The 19,596-nt window shown below is 30.4% G+C and overlaps 1 pseudogene; it reads left to right on the forward strand.

Annotated features, from left to right (window-relative positions):
- The first annotated feature begins 17,393 nt into the window (after window positions 1-17,393).
- LOC117922153 lies at window positions 17,394-18,470 on the forward strand (annotated as a pseudogene).
- The last annotated feature ends 1,126 nt before the right edge of the window (window positions 18,471-19,596 follow it).

Here is a 19,596-nt window from a genome sequence, read left to right on the forward strand (position 1 = left end):
GACAAAATTATACAACTCAAAGTCATGAACCTACAACTCAGGTTCTTAAATACAATAGTTGCTAAGATAGAGCCCTTAAAAAAAGATATGATATAATAAACTTTTAGATTTTATTATTTATAAATAAATTTTTAGTTCACTTTTATCTATTCTTATTTCATGCATTATACCTTGTAAGCATTCTAATTGACATCTCTTGCATTGTATGTGACTTGGCTGCATTAGGAGTTACATGGTAGATCCAAGTCACTGGTTCCTTGCTAGTAGATCACTTATTCACAACTAGTTTATGGGCTTAGGCAACCCATTAGAGGTTGTAGTATACTACCTCTTAATTGGAGGGATGACTAGTCTCAGATATCAGGATGGGTTTCCATGATAAGTGCACTAGTATGTATGGTTATATATTGAATAAGACCTACTATGAGTCATGAGATAAGACTATCAAGTTGTCATGGCTTCACCAAACTGCTTCATTGTGTTGTCTTTCAACCTTGAGAGAATATTGAGCTTGTGCTAAAGTTAGTAGTAGCTTTGACTTACCGGTGAGATCATAAACTGATAATATATTTTCTATGGATTGGGTCACTATTAATGGAAGTCAATAGTAATAGGTATTCTTAATAGAGACACCATGGTATCTTATGGAATTGAGACAAAGTGTCCCCTTGGGTGATCCTAAGGTATTGTGTTCATGTAAACTATGACCATAGTATTTTCTTAAGCGGAACTTGACATAAACTCTTAGAGAGCTAAGATATGTCAGTTGAACACATAATAAGAGGATTTGTAACTGAAGGATAGTAGAAGTAGTCTTAAAAGGCTTAGAGCTTTCACCTTGTTAGATTACAAACACTAGTTCATAAGGAGATCGTATATAATGGATAATAGGTTATGGACCCTAGCAATTAGTGTCTCATTATTATTTACATAGAGTATTGGAGTGCAATTGATTCTTTTTAGCAGGATGTTGAATCAACATCATAATTGGATTATGAGAGAGTTAATACCATTTTATGGGTCTTAATGGTCCTCACTCAAGCTCATATACCTTGATGGCACCATCTATAAGAGTTGGATTGACTATTGGTTCATTTTTATGCATAAGGGCATTTTGGTAATTACATAAAGTTGTAAAAGAGTTAGTGGATAAAGTCTCTGGATTGTACTAATTGATTCGTTAGAAGGCCTTATGGGATTAATTAATCAATTAAGACCAATATTGGGATAGACTGAGTGACCTAAACCCTTGATGGGCTTAAGTCACTTAAGCCACTTAGGAACCTTATAAATATGCCCTAGGGTAGGGTTACAAGTTAATCGTTTTCCATTATCTAGGGAGAAGAGAGAAACCTAGTCTCTATCCTCCCTAACCTTCCCAATGGTTGAGTACCAAGTCTAAGGTTGAGTCATTACAATAAAAGATCGTGGGTCTATGAGACTTTTTGTGATTACAATTAGATTCTTTTTTTAATGCAATTGATTTGGGAACATCTAAATCAAAGGTAAGCACACTAATCTTAACATCTAAATCTTGTTTTTATTTTTATTTTTATTTTTTTATATGTATGTTTCTACTATCCTTAGGATTTAGAGAAAACCTAGGAAGATTTGCATGTAGCTAACCTGATCTGGGTATAGGGAACATAGAGATTTGAGATTCCCTACGACTGGTATTAGAGCTATAGGTTAGCAATTGGATGTTAAAACCTTTCTAGGGTATGTTAATGGTGGCTTTTTTAGGGTATTTTATTTATCCTATGACCCTAGGGATAAATTATGTGCATGTTAATATGATGATTATATATTGTGATTTATTGGGATTAATGTAATCATTGGGATTCTAATTTACTTTTCCTACATGGGTTGTAAGCACCGTAAAGGGCATAGGATTTTTTGTTGTTATGTAAAAGTCCCATTTTTCTTAGACACCCCCAAATGCGAATGTGTCGCAAAATAGGTTTACGATTTATCCACATCTCCATATAAGTCAAAAGGTATTGACTTGGAAAGCACTAGGTTAAATAGGTAAGTTGCAGTCTCAGAGGCATATCCCTAAAAGATACAGGAATTGATGAGAAACCCATCTTGGATCTCACCATATCCATCAATGTTTGAATTCTTCTTTTTGCTACTCCATTTTTTTATGGAGTTCCAAGTGCACTCAACTGGGATATAACTTCATACTCCTTGAGAAAAGAATCAAAGTGGGTGGACATATACTCACCACCTCGATTGGCTCAAAGTGCCTTGATATGTTTACCTAACTAGTTTTCTAATTCTGCCTTAAATTCAATGAATTTTTCTAAGGCATCAAATTTCCTATGCATTAAGTAAATATATCTAAACTTAGAGTAATCATTTGTAAAGGTGATGAAGTACTCATACCCTCTCTTGGATGGACATTAAAAGACCCACACACGTTAGTATGCACTAACTCCAAGCACTTCTTGGCTTTATATCCTTTAACAATAAAGGGTCTCTTGATCATTTTACTTTTTAGACTAGATTCACAGACTAAAAGATCATTCAGAATCAAAAAGTGCAATATTCTAGACTCAACCAATTTTTGGATTATGTTTAGATTAATATATATGACCTAGGCATAACTACCAAAGTTGTGTTTGATTAGTGCTAGGTTCATTTCTTTTAAGTGAGATACAATTATTCTCATTACTTGATAGTAGTGATAATTGAGTCACACGATAAAAATTATCAACCAATTATCTTGAGCGTATAAATGGATGATTCCTTTTAATAATAACTTATTTATTGAAAAGGATTGAATAATTTAATTTACATAGACTAGAAACTGAAATCAAATTCTTTCTAAACTCAGGAACATAAGGACAATCTTTGAGTTCTATAATTCAATTATTCTCTAAGATAAGGTAATGTCTCATACTGCCTGCACATCCTCACATCAAAATCTATGGTCAGGAATATGTCCTTATCATTTAGTCTTTCTTTAGTTAAAACTCTTATAAAGAATTATAGATATGGTCACTGACCTTGGAATCTATCCACCATGAGTTGGTAGAATCCACCATTAAACATGATTAAACTAAAAGTGAATGAAATGTACCTTCATTTTTCTTTAGCTTGTTAGGGCTTTTCTTCTTTGAGTGACCCTTCTTGCTATAAAGGAAATACTTGTCCTTTCTTTTACTCTCACATTTCCCAGCTTTGGACTTTCCTTGTTTAGTGTACTCGAAATTTTTCTTTTTCTTCTTATTAAAAGAACTTGAAAAACTCTTGGCTATCATATGAACACCTTTAGGATCCTTGAGAATCCCCTTACCTATCTAAAGTTCCCTCATTAGTTCTAGCAAGCCCATTAACAACTTATTCATAGTATTGTTCAGCTTAAACTACCTGAAGGAATTTGAAAAGGTCTTTAAAGTCATATCAACCTAGGTTTCTTAATTGATCTTAACTCCAAGGATCTCCATGTCATTAAAGAATGCAAAGATACAAACCATATTATCTCTAATGAGAGTTCTTTTTGTCATCTTGGTGTTCACAATTATCTTAAGGGCAGGTTTTTTAATTGACTTGCCCCTATCACCAAACATTTCTTGCAAATTGAAGAGAATCTCATGAGTAGTAACAGTGGACATGTGTTATTGTTACAACACATTATCAAGAGACCTAAGTATAAAATAACAAGCCTTCTCTAGTTCATTTGCCCTTTGCCGCTTACAATGGGCATTTTTCTCTTCCTACATGGAATAGACAATGATTAACATACCTTTTTCATAGTGAGACCACTTTAGGTGATTCAACCACTTCACATTAACTAAGATCCTTGACATCTGTGTAACTAGGTGATGAGTTCCATGTTTAGGATTGGTCATTCCCACTATAAACATGTATTGTCTTTCCCACTAAGGATAGTCCACATTTCTAGATTCCTTATGTCACCCCATTTTCAAGATGACAATGCGCTCAAAATCAAGATGGACTTGATCATGGAATATATGGGCTTGCTTATGGCACTCTCGTACTCAATATTTTGGAATAAGAGACTTATTTTAATGTTGGTAATTTTCTCAAAATAAATTTTCTATGATGAGAATCTCCAAATTATTTATTTATTTCTAAATTGGAATATTTGTGCTCGTCTATTTTTGTAAAGATTAAAATAAGAGAATATTTCCTTAATTAAGAATATTTTAAATCCTTGAAGATCTCAAATTTTAGGAAACTTGGAAAAAAGATCTTCTAAGGATATTGTGAAAAAGAAAACTTGATTCTCTTATATTTCAAAACACCTTTTCATACATTTTTTTTTTTTTAATTTGGTAAACTTCCAATTTTGAATAAAACTTTTATTTGAAAATTACTTCTCATGAAAATTTTCTTTCCATAAGAAATTCCAAAACTACCATTTTAAAATTATTTTAATTAATTCCAAATTTCATGCAAAAACAATATCATGCTAAATAAAGAAATAAAATAAAATAATAAAAAAACTTTCTATGGCCTTAGGGATCCTGTTGCATATTTGGTAAGCTAAAATATTAGATTTTTTTTTTTAAATCTAAATATACCAAAAAATACTTGCAACAAAAACTAGGTTGATAAAATTACAAAAACCTTAAAATACCCAGAAAACCTTATAAACTATTGCTAGAGACACTCAAGCACTAGATGAAACATTGTAAGGGCACTTAGGCACTTGACAATTGCTCGAGCGGTTGAATAAGTGCTCAAGCATTGTCGCCACTAGTGCTATTCTGAGGGTGAATCAAACTCTCTTTGGTCACCTTTCCATCATAAAACTTACCTTTTTGGTTGGGGATCACCATAGATGCTCTGTGATTGGTTGGATTGCCTCAATGCTCTCAATGGGTTACATAGAATGATCAAATTGCAAACTTTTTACATTTGAAAAGCAAAAAACCTATGTTTTTTCAAACCAAAGCTTACAACCAATCTATGAAAATAAAAATAGGACTTTTACATTCTAATAAAAAAAAATCTTATACCCTTTATGGGGTTCACAACCCTTATAGAGAAACAAAATCAATCAATCAATCCATTTAACATCCAATATATGAATAATCAATAATCATTTGTTCATCCTTTTGGGCTATGGGATGAATAAACAAACCCTACAAAATAGTGGTTAGCACATCCTAGAAAGGTTACATCATGCTTTTTCCAAACCTAGGGCTCTGATACTAATTGTATGGAATCCTAGATTATTCCATTCCTTTACTTAGATCTAATTATATGCATCCAACTTTCCTAGGTCTACCACATCCTAGCAATAGAAGGAAAACAAGCATAAAATTTTTTCAAGGTTCTTTGATCTTTTTAATCTCTATGTAAAAGAATCTATGTATAGAGAAGTTAGGAAATCTAATTTATACATAGACTTTTTAATTTGAAAACAACTTTTTACCTTATCATAATATTTATTTTTAAATTAATTTTACTATTAAGTTTGAGATGCTGTAGTGAAGATCAAGCAAAATTACATAAAGATTTACATGATTTTAATGTAATTCAACTATACATATATTTACACACACACACACACACACACACACACACACACACACAAAGAGAGAGAGAGCTCCTTGTAAGTATATCATGAACTATGAGCTCTTATTCTATCAAGTGTCTTTTACTCTTTTCCACATCTCTTCCTACTTAATAAATATTTGATAGGATTGTCTCTATTTCATAACTTTTTCTATCTTATTTTCTAGAATTTTTATAGAGATATGTTTACCAACTTTCCTAATTTTACATGGATATATATTTTTATAAGAAATTTTCAATACATAAATTATTTTGTATAATATTCTTTTACCAAAAACTAATATATACCAAAGAATTTCAGATATTTAGTAGTACAACATATTATTTTTGCTACCTAAAAGTTAACTTTTACTTTTATTTCTATTCCAATTTTTTTTTTAAATCTATATCTAATTTTACGACCATTAAAAAGCACCTATCAATCATATCTAATTTCTAAATCTGAAACAAAAAATTTATTTAGTTAAAACTTTTTCATCCATAACCAAAAACTAAATAATTCATCCTACAACTCATTTCTAATTTTGTAATTTTCAAAAATATTCTTCTTCTCTCATTTCTCATGCATTTATTGTAACGGTTATTAAAGGAACACCTAGTAATCTTTATTCTTTGTTCAATACTAATCATATGGATTAATTAGTAGCATATCATTTTTCCAACACTCAACATCCAAAAATTAATTTATGTATAATTTCTATAAAGAGTGATGTGTAATAGGACATGATTACTAACACATTGAGAGTAGTTTTTTAAGGTTGAAAGTTTGACTTTTAATTATGTCCTTTCTTATAGTTTTCAGTGTTAGGGCTTCTTTAATTTATGTAGAACAATTATCCATAACCCTTATTCCCAACTCTTATAACATTATGATTTTGATAAATAAAGTAAATAATTAAGAAACCATACCTTGATCCATGAGATTTTGATCTTGAAGAATTTTTTTTTTTTTTTTTGTAGAGAAGAATAAATTAAAGAAACATGGTTTCTCTCTCCTCACCCTTTTAGTTTGATGTACATTTCTTGATGGAGAGAAAACTGTATATATATTGGGTAGAGAGATGACCAAAATTAAAATAAGGTTTCCTTATTTTTCGTATTCCATCAACGTGAACAGTTATTTAGAAAACATCTCCTCATCTGACCAATAAAATTTTAGCCCTTAATATTATTAATTACAATTATCTTTTAAGTTCAATAAAAGATAACTAATAATAAAATAAGCCTACCATAATTATCTTTTAAATTAAATAAAAGATAATTAATAATAAAATAAGCCACATGAGCCACATTAAAAGAAAAATCTAACATACTCCCACTTGGCCCATGTGGCATTATGACACTTTAATAATAAAACATGATATGCATAATATAAGCTAAATCCTTTCTTACATTGGTCACATAATAAATCATCATAAGCAAAACTAATAAGGATCATAGCGGTCATATGTCTTTATATTGACATAGTCCTTTCCATGTATCACATAGAACACCAGAACCAATAAAATGATTATGCTTAAACAAATTGAAACATCAATTTCTAAGTTTAAAAGGGTATCCAACTGTATAAAGTTTAGACAAAGAAACTAAATTTATGGAAGCAAAAGGAACATAAAGGGTCTGGAAAAGACATAAATGAAGTCCAATATCTCAAATCAAAAGATAAGTTCCAATGGCTTCAATTAGAGCTTTGACTCGATTCCCTATGAAGACAATTTTTTCATTTGGATTTATGGTTTGGGTCATAAGAAATCCCTACATCGTATTGGAAACATGAGTGGTACAACTAGAATTAATCCACCAAGTATTATAAGAACTTCTGCCAACTTTGATTTGAAACACATGAAAACACTAGACTTACCATTCTTTTCCAACCATGTCTTATGTTTTAGATGATCTTTTTAATAGCATCAAGGCTTTTTGAATAAATAACACTTATCATTCTTGTGTTCCTTGTTGTGGATTTGGGCAAATGACACATTAACCTTATGTAATCCTTGCTTGCCCTTTCCATTATTCTTTCCGAGTTTCTTTACAACTCCTTGTTGACCCATGAGATTAATTGAATGAATTTGTTTCTTTAGCCTAGACTCCTCTTGAATGAGCATATTATGTAATTCATGCACATTCCACTTAACCTTAATAGTATTGTAACCCATTTAGAATGGGACAAACTAAGAAGGCAAGGAGTTTATAATGAACTTCACAAGGAAGTTTTTATTCACTTCCATTCCAATGGATTTCAGTTCTGCTGCTACATTTGTCATCTCGTTGACATACTCATATATGGTACATGAACCATCAAACTTTATGGTGGTTAATGTACCTAATGACTTATCAATAGAGTCGGATTGAGATTGTTCTTCCACAAATTTCATATATTCATTTTTCAATCTTAGGAATTGTGGACTTGATGTTGTTTGCTACTATCATTTGAATTAACATTAGGCTAAGTCTTCTTAATCTTTCTCAAGTCGTATGGAAAGACCTCTGTTTTATGCTACTTGAATCAATAATAGTGCTAAATCAATATCTAGAACGCCTAGGTGAAACTGGACTTGTTCACACTACTTAGAGAAATTAAGCCCATTATACTTCAAAATAGATGAAGCTTGCGAATGAAGAGAAAAATTAGCAAATACTGCAAATACATAGAATGCCTATACATTAATGCTTTGAGTCATAAACTTAAACATATAATATAGATTTAGATATTAACATTAACATAAACGATAAATGTACATTGAAGTTCTCCTTTGGGTGATTCAACAATGTACAATAATAAACATAATTGATGCTTAAATTTATTTATTTATTTATAATTTACAATTATATATACTCTAACTTGACATGTTTGCTATCTTTGGATATACTAAACATATCAAATAAAATATATTAATTAACCACGATCATGTTCTTGACTATAAAATTAAGTAATTAAACTTTGGGCGATCCTTAAACATTTTATAATTAATAAACTTCAATATGCTCAGACAAAAACAAAAATATATACATATCATTATGTCATCTCATATATAGCATCACATAATTATGACCAGTTGAATTTTATTCAATTTGAGACCTATGAAAACTTTCTAATTTAGCCACTTTAGTGATTAACAAAATTATTCATACTATAGTTATCAAATTAAATAACATAAAGCTTTAGGTTTCTATCACTTTGGTGATTAACAAACCATTCATAATATCTATTCAAGTTGTGTGTGTGTGTGTCTATATATATATATATATATATATATATGTATGTATGTATGTATGTATGCATGTATGTATGTATATGTACACACACATCACTCAAAACTTTATGTATTCATTATCTAGCTATCACAGTAAAAGTGAAAACAAAAACCCATTCACATAATATATTGGTACATTATATATCATCCAATTCTCTTAACGATTTTATCGACAAATATGCATAAGGGAATCAAAAGGAGGATTTGAAACAAACTTAAAAATGATAAACAATAATATACAAAATAAATCACATCAACAATAATTATTGAATAGTCAATTAATCAAAAAACAAGGCATACAACCAATTTGCAAAGGTACGCCAACACAATTGAAGCAAAAAATATCAATAAATTCAATCCTTTTGTTAAAAGATTTGATATCATAAGAGAGAAACATAAAATAATCTTTGGAGGAAAATCACAAGTTTGTAAACCATGCGCTTTGTTACCACATGTTAGGGTTTTTTTCATTTGTGTAGAACAATTATGCATAACCCTAATTCCCAAGTCTTAGAACATTGTGATTTTGACAGATGAGGTAAATAATCAAGAAAACATACCTTGATCCATGAGATTCATCTTGAAGAGAAAGTTCTTTGCAAAGAAGAACAAATTAGAGAAACTTGGTTTATCTCTCTTGACCCCTTTAGTTTGACGTATGCTACTTGATAGAGAGAAAATTGCATATATTGGGTAGAGAGAGAACCAAATCTAAAATAAGGTCTCTTTATTTCTCATTTTCTATCAACATGGACGATTATTTAGAAAACGTTTCCTCAAAAAACCAATTAGATTTTAGTACTTAATATTATTAACCATAATTATCTTTTAAATTAAATAAAAGACAATTAATAATAAAATAAGTCCATTGAAAAATCGCAAGTCCAATAGGAAACACCTAGAGAGGGGTGGGAGGGTAGGGGTTGGGGGTGAATGGGTGATTTCAAAATTTTTCAATAAATATTAATATATTATACCCAATTCTTTTACTTTGCGAGGTGTTAGGAATAATCTTTTCTATTATATAGAATATCGAATATAAAAGATATAAACAATGAGACATAACATTTTTACGTGGAAAACCCCCACACTAACTGTGAAGATAAAAAAATAATGAGGTTTAAGACCTACTAGCTAATCTAAATCCATTATACGAAATTCAGTTACACAAATTTACTTGATCACTTTATTCTAAAGACTTACTCTTTAATACCTATAACTTGATTCACATCCACAATGCAACAACCCGCAATTGCTCCAGTGGATCATTTCAGCCTCATCAAAGGGATGAAGGTCTTCAAACCAAGATTCAAATATCAAATCTTTTAATGAGAGATCGAGATTAATGGTGTGACACTTTAGACTCTCTCAAGAAAACCTTTTCTAGAGAATGTGTGACCTCTTTTCAACCACTTGACGATCTTTGACCCTTTAGGGGTTAATAGGGAGGTATTTATAAGCAAAAACCTGAAGAGTCTCATATTTAAAAGGTTTCTCAATTGAAATTGTGTGAAAAACTCGATAGAATCTACATGACCGCTCAAGCCAATTTATCCACACTACCTTGGATGCTTGAACAATATGGCTTGCTTGAGTGGTCCTGAGTGCTTGAGTGCTTGAGTGCTCTAGGCCACTTGAGCAGTCCTGTTCTATTTCAAAAATCAATTTTAAATCATTTTAAATTCAAAACAAAACTTATTCTCTTAATACCTTAACAAAGCCTAATTTGCCACAAGCTAAACCTCTTTAAACATCCCTGTAACTTTCCAATTGGACAAACAACAACCTTTGATCTTCAATGGAGAGCAAGTCACTATTTAAAAAGACTTCTATGACCAAACATAAAAAAGAACAAAATTTCCAACATAAAAATAAGACTCAGTGTCCTAACACCCACCACAATTATTTTTTAAATTAAATAAAAGATAATTAATAATAAAATAAGCCATGTGGGCCACATTAAAAAAAAATCTAATATTTTCATTATTTCTTTTATTCTATTAATAGTAAAATCATAATTTTTATTATTTTATTAATAGTAAAATCCATCATGAAAGTGAAAAAAATTAACAGAGAGGTTACTTTTAACACATGTTGGTACAATTTTTTATTTTTTATTTTTTCAGTTTTGGAGATCAAAATGCTAACAAAAAAAAATTCAAATTTAGGGTTTCAAAATTTTGTTAAGTGGAAGCTATTTTTTCAAAAGTTTAAAATGGGAAGATAAACAAAATAACCTAAAATGCCTTAAAAAAATGCAAGATAATTTAACAAAAATGAATAGTAAAAATACGATATAAAATAATATTTGATAATATGATCTTACATATAATTAAAATTAATTATTACCTACTACTATCACTTGTAAAATTACATCATGAATTATAAAGAGGTAGACACTTTTTTTTTTTTTTTTTTATTAGAAACTAACATATTTTATTTCACTAATTATCAATTGATTATGGCATTTATAACATCATTTTAAAATAGAAAGTAGAGAAAAAATACGAAAAAATAATGATCAAATGCAATTTCATTATTCTCACTATTTTTTTTCCATCTATGTAAAAAAAATAGTAAATAAGATTCAGTCATTTTAATTAATTTCCTTTCCAGTTTCTCAATCAAGCATCATGAGTTCATAGTTAAAAGCTTTAGTATAATCAAAATAATCAATAATAGGTATGAAAGATAAACCAGAATATTCTAATTGAAGAGACCAATATAATCAAAAGTTTTAAGTTCATCTATAACCATGTTGAAATTAACAAAGATAGAACAACTAGATAAAAGAAGTAATCAATTCATCAAATGTGACATATACTATTGAAAACTCTATGGTTATGCTTGGTTCTTGGAAAGTATTAAAGAAAGAAAAAAATAATAAGAAAATGATTGTCTCATGTTTGTTTGTCTTATGGAAAATATTAAAAAAAATTAACATAATTAAAACTACATTGAAACTTATATATTTTCAAATTATATCGATGAGTTAAAATGAGTTTGAATTAGCTAATAGAAATAATTAATGACTTTAAATTTATTTGTATTCTTCTTCACTTTTTCTTTTCATTTATTTTTTTCTCTATTTTCTCTCCCTTGTATTTTTCCTTAAATTTTATGGGAACTAGTTTTACATTATTATTGACCTCAATAGAAAATGATTTTACAATAGGTTAACTCATTGAATAGAACAACAAGTCTATTCACATGTAACCTCAAGTCAATAAAAAAATGTATCCTATGATAAAAACCACTAGAAACAAGGTTTTATTTTTGTTTGAAATTCTAAAACTAGTAAATTCGTAGTATGCTTCTCTCTATGGTTCTCCATTTTGTCTTTTTACATTATAAAGTTAACTATATAAACGAAAAATAAAAATAAAAGAATGAAAATTTGAATGTTATAGTTAGAAGCATTTAACAAATGAATATTTTTGGAAACACATAGAAATTATAGTATCATACTACTAGCACAAACACAAAGAAATCGATATTAAGATAAGGAAAACATTTTCTTGCTTGACAATTTGGAATCAATTATACTCGTAAACTTGAGACCTAAGAACTACTTGTAATTACTATACTAAAGGTATGCCATTTTATTGAACTGAGGGTGGGCCATCACTTTCACACCTTGAGGTGTGCCATTTAAGTTCTTTTTAAGTGCACCAACTTGATTGCCTCATCTTAGACAGGGTGCCTACTTGCATTCTTCCTCATTCCTTTAGTTGATTTTGATGTTTTTCTTCTGCTTACTCTAGAACTTCAAAAGTTATCCAAAATTTACCTAAATACACTAAAAAAAAAAAAAATACATCAGTCCAAAAATTGAGGCCCTTAGGGACAATTTCTACTATGTGGTTGGTTTTAAGACTTAAATTCATGTAGATATGTTCAATTGATATATGAAAACTATAATTGATGATTATTAAAATTAAAATTTTGAGCATTACTTCACTATTTTTTAAATATATTCAATATTTTTTTAAACATATTCAACAAAAAATAAGTTTTTTAAGAAAAAAAAAAGTATAAAAACATTCGCTATCCATATCTTGTAATTACATCTACTTTTTTTTTTCATTTGTATTTTGATTTTGCTGTAACATAATAAATTAATTGCAATGTTTTTCATTCTCACATTCCATCATAATTAATATACATATAGTAAAAATCGTCATCGATGATTAATACAATTAATATGTTGAGAAATAATTACACTTATATTTGTTGTAAACCATATTCAATCAAAATAAATATTTTTGGAAAAAAAATGGACAAACATTTTGGTTTATTATAAAAAACAAAAATATAGGTAATATTATGAAAGAGAAAAGAATAATTCTCATTCATTTTCCATATATATTTCTCTATCTTAATCACAATTATCATTGTTCATTTGTAATATGATTCTATTGTAACATAATAAATGAATTGGGGTATTTGTTATTTCCATATTCAATTAAAGGTCATGAGTGCACACCTATTTAATCCCACGTTTCAACTCGATATAAACCTACCTCGAAAGGAACAGTATACCAAGGGGTATTAGTTTATTCAAAACATTATATCATTTCTTATTAAGGGCAATATGGAGGGAAGACAAGTTAAGGTTCTTTTAATTGTTGCTCTAGTATTAGGAATGCTTGCAAGGCAATCCACAGCCGGATTTCCGAGTTGCTATGCCAAATGCTTTGGTGAATGTATCATAACAAGCTTCAGTCCTGTCAAGTGCGCTCTTCAATGTTTGACATGCATAATAAATCCTTCAGGCTTGCAACCAAATTCTCATGACTATTGCAAGCTTGGTTGTGCGATGAATGCATGCACTAATATAAGCACTAGAGAAAATCCTGGTAATTCTCTTTCCTTTCCTTGTGCCTTGTATCAGTGTCTTTTTCCTTATATCTCATAAATTTTTGTTTCAATTTGTCAGCTGTGGCCGAGGTGACTAGTTGTGTAGACTCTTGCTCGGAGATGTGCACCACCGAATCTCCTTAGTCACTTAGAGGACTATGGTAGCCTTGTGTGTTCATTCAAGTGAATAAATGTAACTTTAATTGGCTAAACTACAATGTCTTTCTTACTTGAAAGGATTGAATAAGTAGTTTATAAAGTTACCAATCTTTTGTTTAATAAGTATTTGGTATTACAATTGTAAGCATCATCTAGTATATGATGATATTTGTTCACTTTATTTTGCTCAATATATACTTTATATTTTTATCTCTATCTATTTTTTTTCCCTTGTGACTATAATACTTGTAGAATGTTACAAATATTTATTTTTATAGGAAAATATCATATACTCTATTCAATAAGCTTTACCAATATTAATATGTACTAAAAAACATTTTGTGTTTATATGAAACTACTTAGGAGGGGGAAGGGGGTGAATCGACATTCCAAACAATTAACTTGAAAATTATTATTTTTTTATTCCAATTATTCAATTATAACCAATTTGTAATTAACCTCATGCATCATATATTCGATCATAGAGTAAGAAACATGATATAACATCAGAAAACTACTTAGTAACCACTAATCGTAAAAAAACCATGGATGATCTGTTGATTGCTAAACAGTTCACTAACTATGGGAAATGACTCACAATTTTACTTGATTTAGATGAACCTACATTTGTATTATAATTTTGCTATAACATAATGAATTGAAATGTTTTTCATTCTCATATTCCATGAAAGCATAAGAGCACACACTCATTTAATCTCATGTTTCAACTCCATATAAATCTACTCTTGAAAGAATATCATACCAAGGGGTACTAATTTATTCAAAACTTTATGCCATTTTTATAAAGTGAAAACACATTTTGAAACATAATTAATATACATATAGTGAAAATTGTAATAGATGATTAATACGATTAATATAGTGAACAATAATTACACTTAAATTTGTTGTAAAACATATTCAATTAAAATAAATATTTTTGTTTCAATTTGTCAAGTGAGGCTAAGTTGAATAGTTGCATTGACTCTTGTTCGGAGATGTGTGCCATGAAATTTCTTTAATTACTTAGAAGACCATGGTAGCATTGACTTCATTCAAGTGAATTATTGTAAACTCAACTAGCTAAACTACAATTAATGTATTTCTTACTTGAAGGATAGAATAAGTAGTTTATGAAGTTACTGGTTTTTTGTTCAATAAATAGTTGGTATTACAAATGTAAGCATCATCTAGTATATGATTATATTTGTTCACTTTATTTTACTCGATATGTTTTTTATATTTTTATCTTCATCTCATATTTTTTTTCCTTGTGACTATATTACTTGCAAAGTAATACAAATATTTATTTTTATAGGAAAATATAAGATACTCTCTTCAATAAGCTTTACCAAAAGGAATATATACTACAAAAAAAATAAAATTTTGTTGATATGAAACTACCTAGAGAGAGGAAGAGGTTGAATAGGTGGTCCAAACAATTAACTCTAACATTAAAGTTTTTCTTATTCAAATTATTCAATTACAACCAATTTGTAATTAATCTCATGAATTAGATATTCGATCGCACAGTAAGATACATGATATAACATGAGAAAACTATCCAATAACTGCTAGTTGTAAAAAACCACAAATGATCTCTTGATTGCTAAATAACCCATTATGAGAAATGACTCACAATTTTACTTGATTTAGATGCACCTACTCCTTAGGTCTTATACCATCAACACCTAAGCTACTTTTCACACCTCCCAATGCAACACTTCTTGGTCCTCCTTAGTGGATTCCTCAAAGCCCTTAATGAAATTTTGAAGTACGAGCCTCTAACTATTTTTATAGCTGAAAGATTGTTTCAAAATAGAACTTCAAAGGTTTAAGAGATGGAGATTCGAGATTTCAAAATAGCTATATCTTATGGGAGTTTTCTAATCCATTATTTTTTTAAAAACATATCTATTTGTGCTTAGAAAAACCTAAGATTTATTATAGAGATTTTTTCAAATTTAAAACATTCTAAAAGCTCTTTTAGAAAGAAAATCACAGTGAAAAATGAATTTGAAAAAAAAAAAAAAAAAGAATTGCACACCATTCCAAAACCAATGAACAAGGGGGGTTGGACGTCTCTTTTAGGAACTTGAATGCCTAAGGGTGAACTCTCCTATTTTGCAACTTTTTCAAGCTAATTTAATTAAAAAAAAGTCATATTCAATTAAAATAAGTTTTTGGGAAAAAAAAAAGAGGTAGAAAAACATTCATCTTCTATATCTTGTAAATACATTTACCTTTTTTATATTTGTATTATGATTTTGCTATAACATAATAAATGAATTGAAATGTTTTTGGTTCTCACATTCCATGAAAGCATAAGAGCACACACATATTTAATCTCATATTTCAACTCCATATAAATCTACCCTTGAAAGAATAGCATACCAAGGGGTACTAATTTATTCAAAATTTTATGTCATTGTTATAAAGTGAAAACATTTTGAAACATAATTAATATACATATAGTGAAAATTCTAATCGATGATTAGTAGAATTAATATGTTGAGCAATAATTAGACCTATATTTGTTGTAAATCATATTCAATTAAAATAAATATTTTTGGAAAAAGTGGACACACACAATTACCATAAATATTTCTCTACAGGTAATATTATCAAAGACAAAAGAATCATTCTCATTCATTTTCCATATATATTTTTGTATCTTAATCACAATTACCATTGATCATTTGTTATATGATTCTATTGTAACATAATAAATGAATTACGGTATTGTAGACCCTCCATTTTGTTCCCCAGTACATATCTTGATTAAGTACTCTTTTAATACTTTATAACAGTTTTTGGAGGCCAATCGTTACTCACATATCTTACCTCTTTGAGTCATTCTGGGTACTAGATACACATTTATGACAATTTGTTTAGACTTACTTAGACCCACTTAGGCACATCTAGGCATCTTTTACGCAAACTCACTTAGTCGCACTTCAGACCATTCCAATACATTTAGTTACACTTTAACTTAGTCGACTTGGTTGCATTGTAGGTGCACTTTAAATTAGTTAATTTATATATATATTCATTTTAACTTGAATTTTGGTAAGGTAATTTTTATTTTATTCATTATTTATTTATTTATTATTATTATTATTATTATTTTAGTAAATTAATTTTTTGAAATGTTTCAATATAATTTTTTAATGAATGAATTTTCGGTAAGTTATTATTATTATTATTATTATTATTTATTCATTTACTTTATGTTTTTATTTTTTATTTTATCCATTTTATTTTATTTTCATTATTTTAAAAATTTTATTTTATTTTATTTTATTTACTTAAAAAAATAAAAAATTAAATAAATAAAAATAAAAAAGAATGGAGAGGCACGGAAAAGAAAGAGGATGGGGAAGGAGGAACCGGTGGATTGCATGGGAAGAAAGGGATATTTTTTAAAAGAAGAGTGGTAAAAAAAAAAAAAAAAAAAAGAGGTTTCTTTGAAAAGGAGTCCTGGGGGAATTTTCAAAGGGTCTTGCATGGGAAAAACAAAGAAAAAAAGGAACGAGGAGGCTTGGAGAAAGAAAAGAAGAAAAGAAAAGTGGGCTTTCATCAAGGAGGTAACGTTTAGAGCAAGAAAGACAGCATCTCTCGCGGCTTTTCTCTTCGTCTGTTCAAATTTTTGTGTTTGGATTGGAGAGCCTGAAATTCTCGCGTTTGTAGGTTGCGGAACATAGATCAAGGAGAAACATGGAAGATGTCCTAACAGAGATTTCCCCCACCTTCGAGGTTTTTTTAAAAAGATCTCAACAACTTTACTCCTGGATCACCTCCACTTCCATCTCCAATCTTCTTATTTTCTAGTCTGGACAAGCCCCCTTCGTTCCTCCCTTCTCATCATTGCCATATCTTCTCCTTCTCTCTCTGTGTTCCACCATGTTGCCACAAAAATCCTAATTGGGACTCTCATTCTCCCTGAGATTCCCTTATCTGGAAACTCTATTGAACCATCTCTCAGAGACAAATCCTGCAATTTATATGCCCTTAATGATGTTGATAATCCAGTTCTCCTTGTCTCTGCTCAGTACTCTGTCAGTGCAGAGCGATCTCATGCTATTGCAAAGTTGCTGATTGTGAGCAGATTATTCCTGAGAGGGTTTTGATCATGGATTCAGTTCAAAGCCGGAACTTCCGTGGTAAGCTCTCTCCAGATGAGACATTTGCCTTCAAGCTGGAGACATCATTAGAAGGAAAAGAGCACAGTGATGGTTCCAGCAATTCACCGCTGTTGAAGGGTTTGGACTATTTCCCATCAGGAAGCATGGTAGATGGCTTGGCTGCTGCTCTGCTCAGTCGATGCCAGATGAGGAACATCAAAGGAACTCGATGCGTTTCATGGCCAGAGTTTGGTGGTTCTGGGGTGTCACTGGTTAAATCTATAATAAAGGAGGTCTTGCCTAGCTTGGAAATTAGTTTAACCAGTGATGAGGAGGATGAATACTCTAAGTTGGACCACATCAAGGATCATCCTTTTGACTCTGAATTGTATACCTGATGAACTACTTTCAAGGTTCTAACTTCCTCACTTCAAAGATTTTCTTCTTTCTTCTTATTTTTTTAGTTTTGATTTTGTTCTTTATTTTATAAATTTTCTAATGAGGCTGTGACCAAGGATGTTTCTGGGTCTGTCTATTGTTTGTGTCAAGGATGTAGAAATTTTTAAGAGAGATTGAAAATTGCATGTTTCTGGTAGTTCTATTCTGTTTCTTCCCTGTTCTCTGGCAAGTGGAGTTAAGAAGTTACAGCCAGTGACAATTCTATTAGGCCACCCACTTGTACTTGGCTGACGCAGCCGTCGCATTGTGGACAAGGCCCCCAAACATTGCATTTTCCATGTACTTGGAGCTTCCTCGATTATAAATATGGCACTATGAGTGGTAACATTTCCCATCGAGGTCTCCTCCGTTTCTGTTAATGCTCTATCAGAATTCAACAAAGTGCACATTGGGACCTACTGATTGTAAGGGTCATTATGAATGGATTTGGCCTTTTTTTATTGCTTGAAACAAAAGATGGCTGTTCTTAGATCAATACAAAACACAACTGTATGATTTTCCCTCTTTGGAACACCTGGAGAAAATCAATTTCATCCTCTTTACGGTATTGAGAGCCAGACCAAGGATACAGTCATACAGACCAGAAGGCATGCAGCCTTCTCAAGGGTAGGGATAAGAGTCCAACAACTAGAAGGGTGATTCTGAGGCAACTGAGAACCTCTCATTAGACAACCTGTGGAACCCCTGCCTATGTTGCTCCAGAGGTGATCAATAGGAAAGGCTATGATGGAGCCAAAGCTGATATGTAGTCATGTAAGGCCTGCAACTCAGAGCCATTTGACTGAATATTCATCACAAGGCTTACGCACACTTGTAGTTGCTGCTAGGGATCTCACTGATGAGGAACTTTCAGAGTGACAGTGCAAGTATGAAGATGCAAGCGCTTCATTGACTGATAGGTCTGTAAAACTTCGCCAAACAGCAGCTTTCATTGAATGCAAGTTAAATCTTCTTGGGGATACTAGGATGAGAATAAGGCTGCCACTTTGAACCTTCACTAAAAAAAAAGAAGGCTGCCACTTTAAGAATATGGCACCACCAGATTTTGTGGAAGGCATCGACACGTTTTGATGAGTTTGGAAGGCAACCATACCATGCAAAGAAGATGACAAGAAGCTGCCACTTTGAGGACGTCTCGGGATTTTCTTTTAGAACATACAGCTTATAAAGCATCCGATTGAAAG

The sequence above is a fragment of the Vitis riparia genome, chromosome 9 (assembly GCF_004353265.1).
Source record: "Vitis riparia cultivar Riparia Gloire de Montpellier isolate 1030 chromosome 9, EGFV_Vit.rip_1.0, whole genome shotgun sequence".
Classification (NCBI taxonomy): Eukaryota; Viridiplantae; Streptophyta; class Magnoliopsida; order Vitales; family Vitaceae; genus Vitis; species Vitis riparia.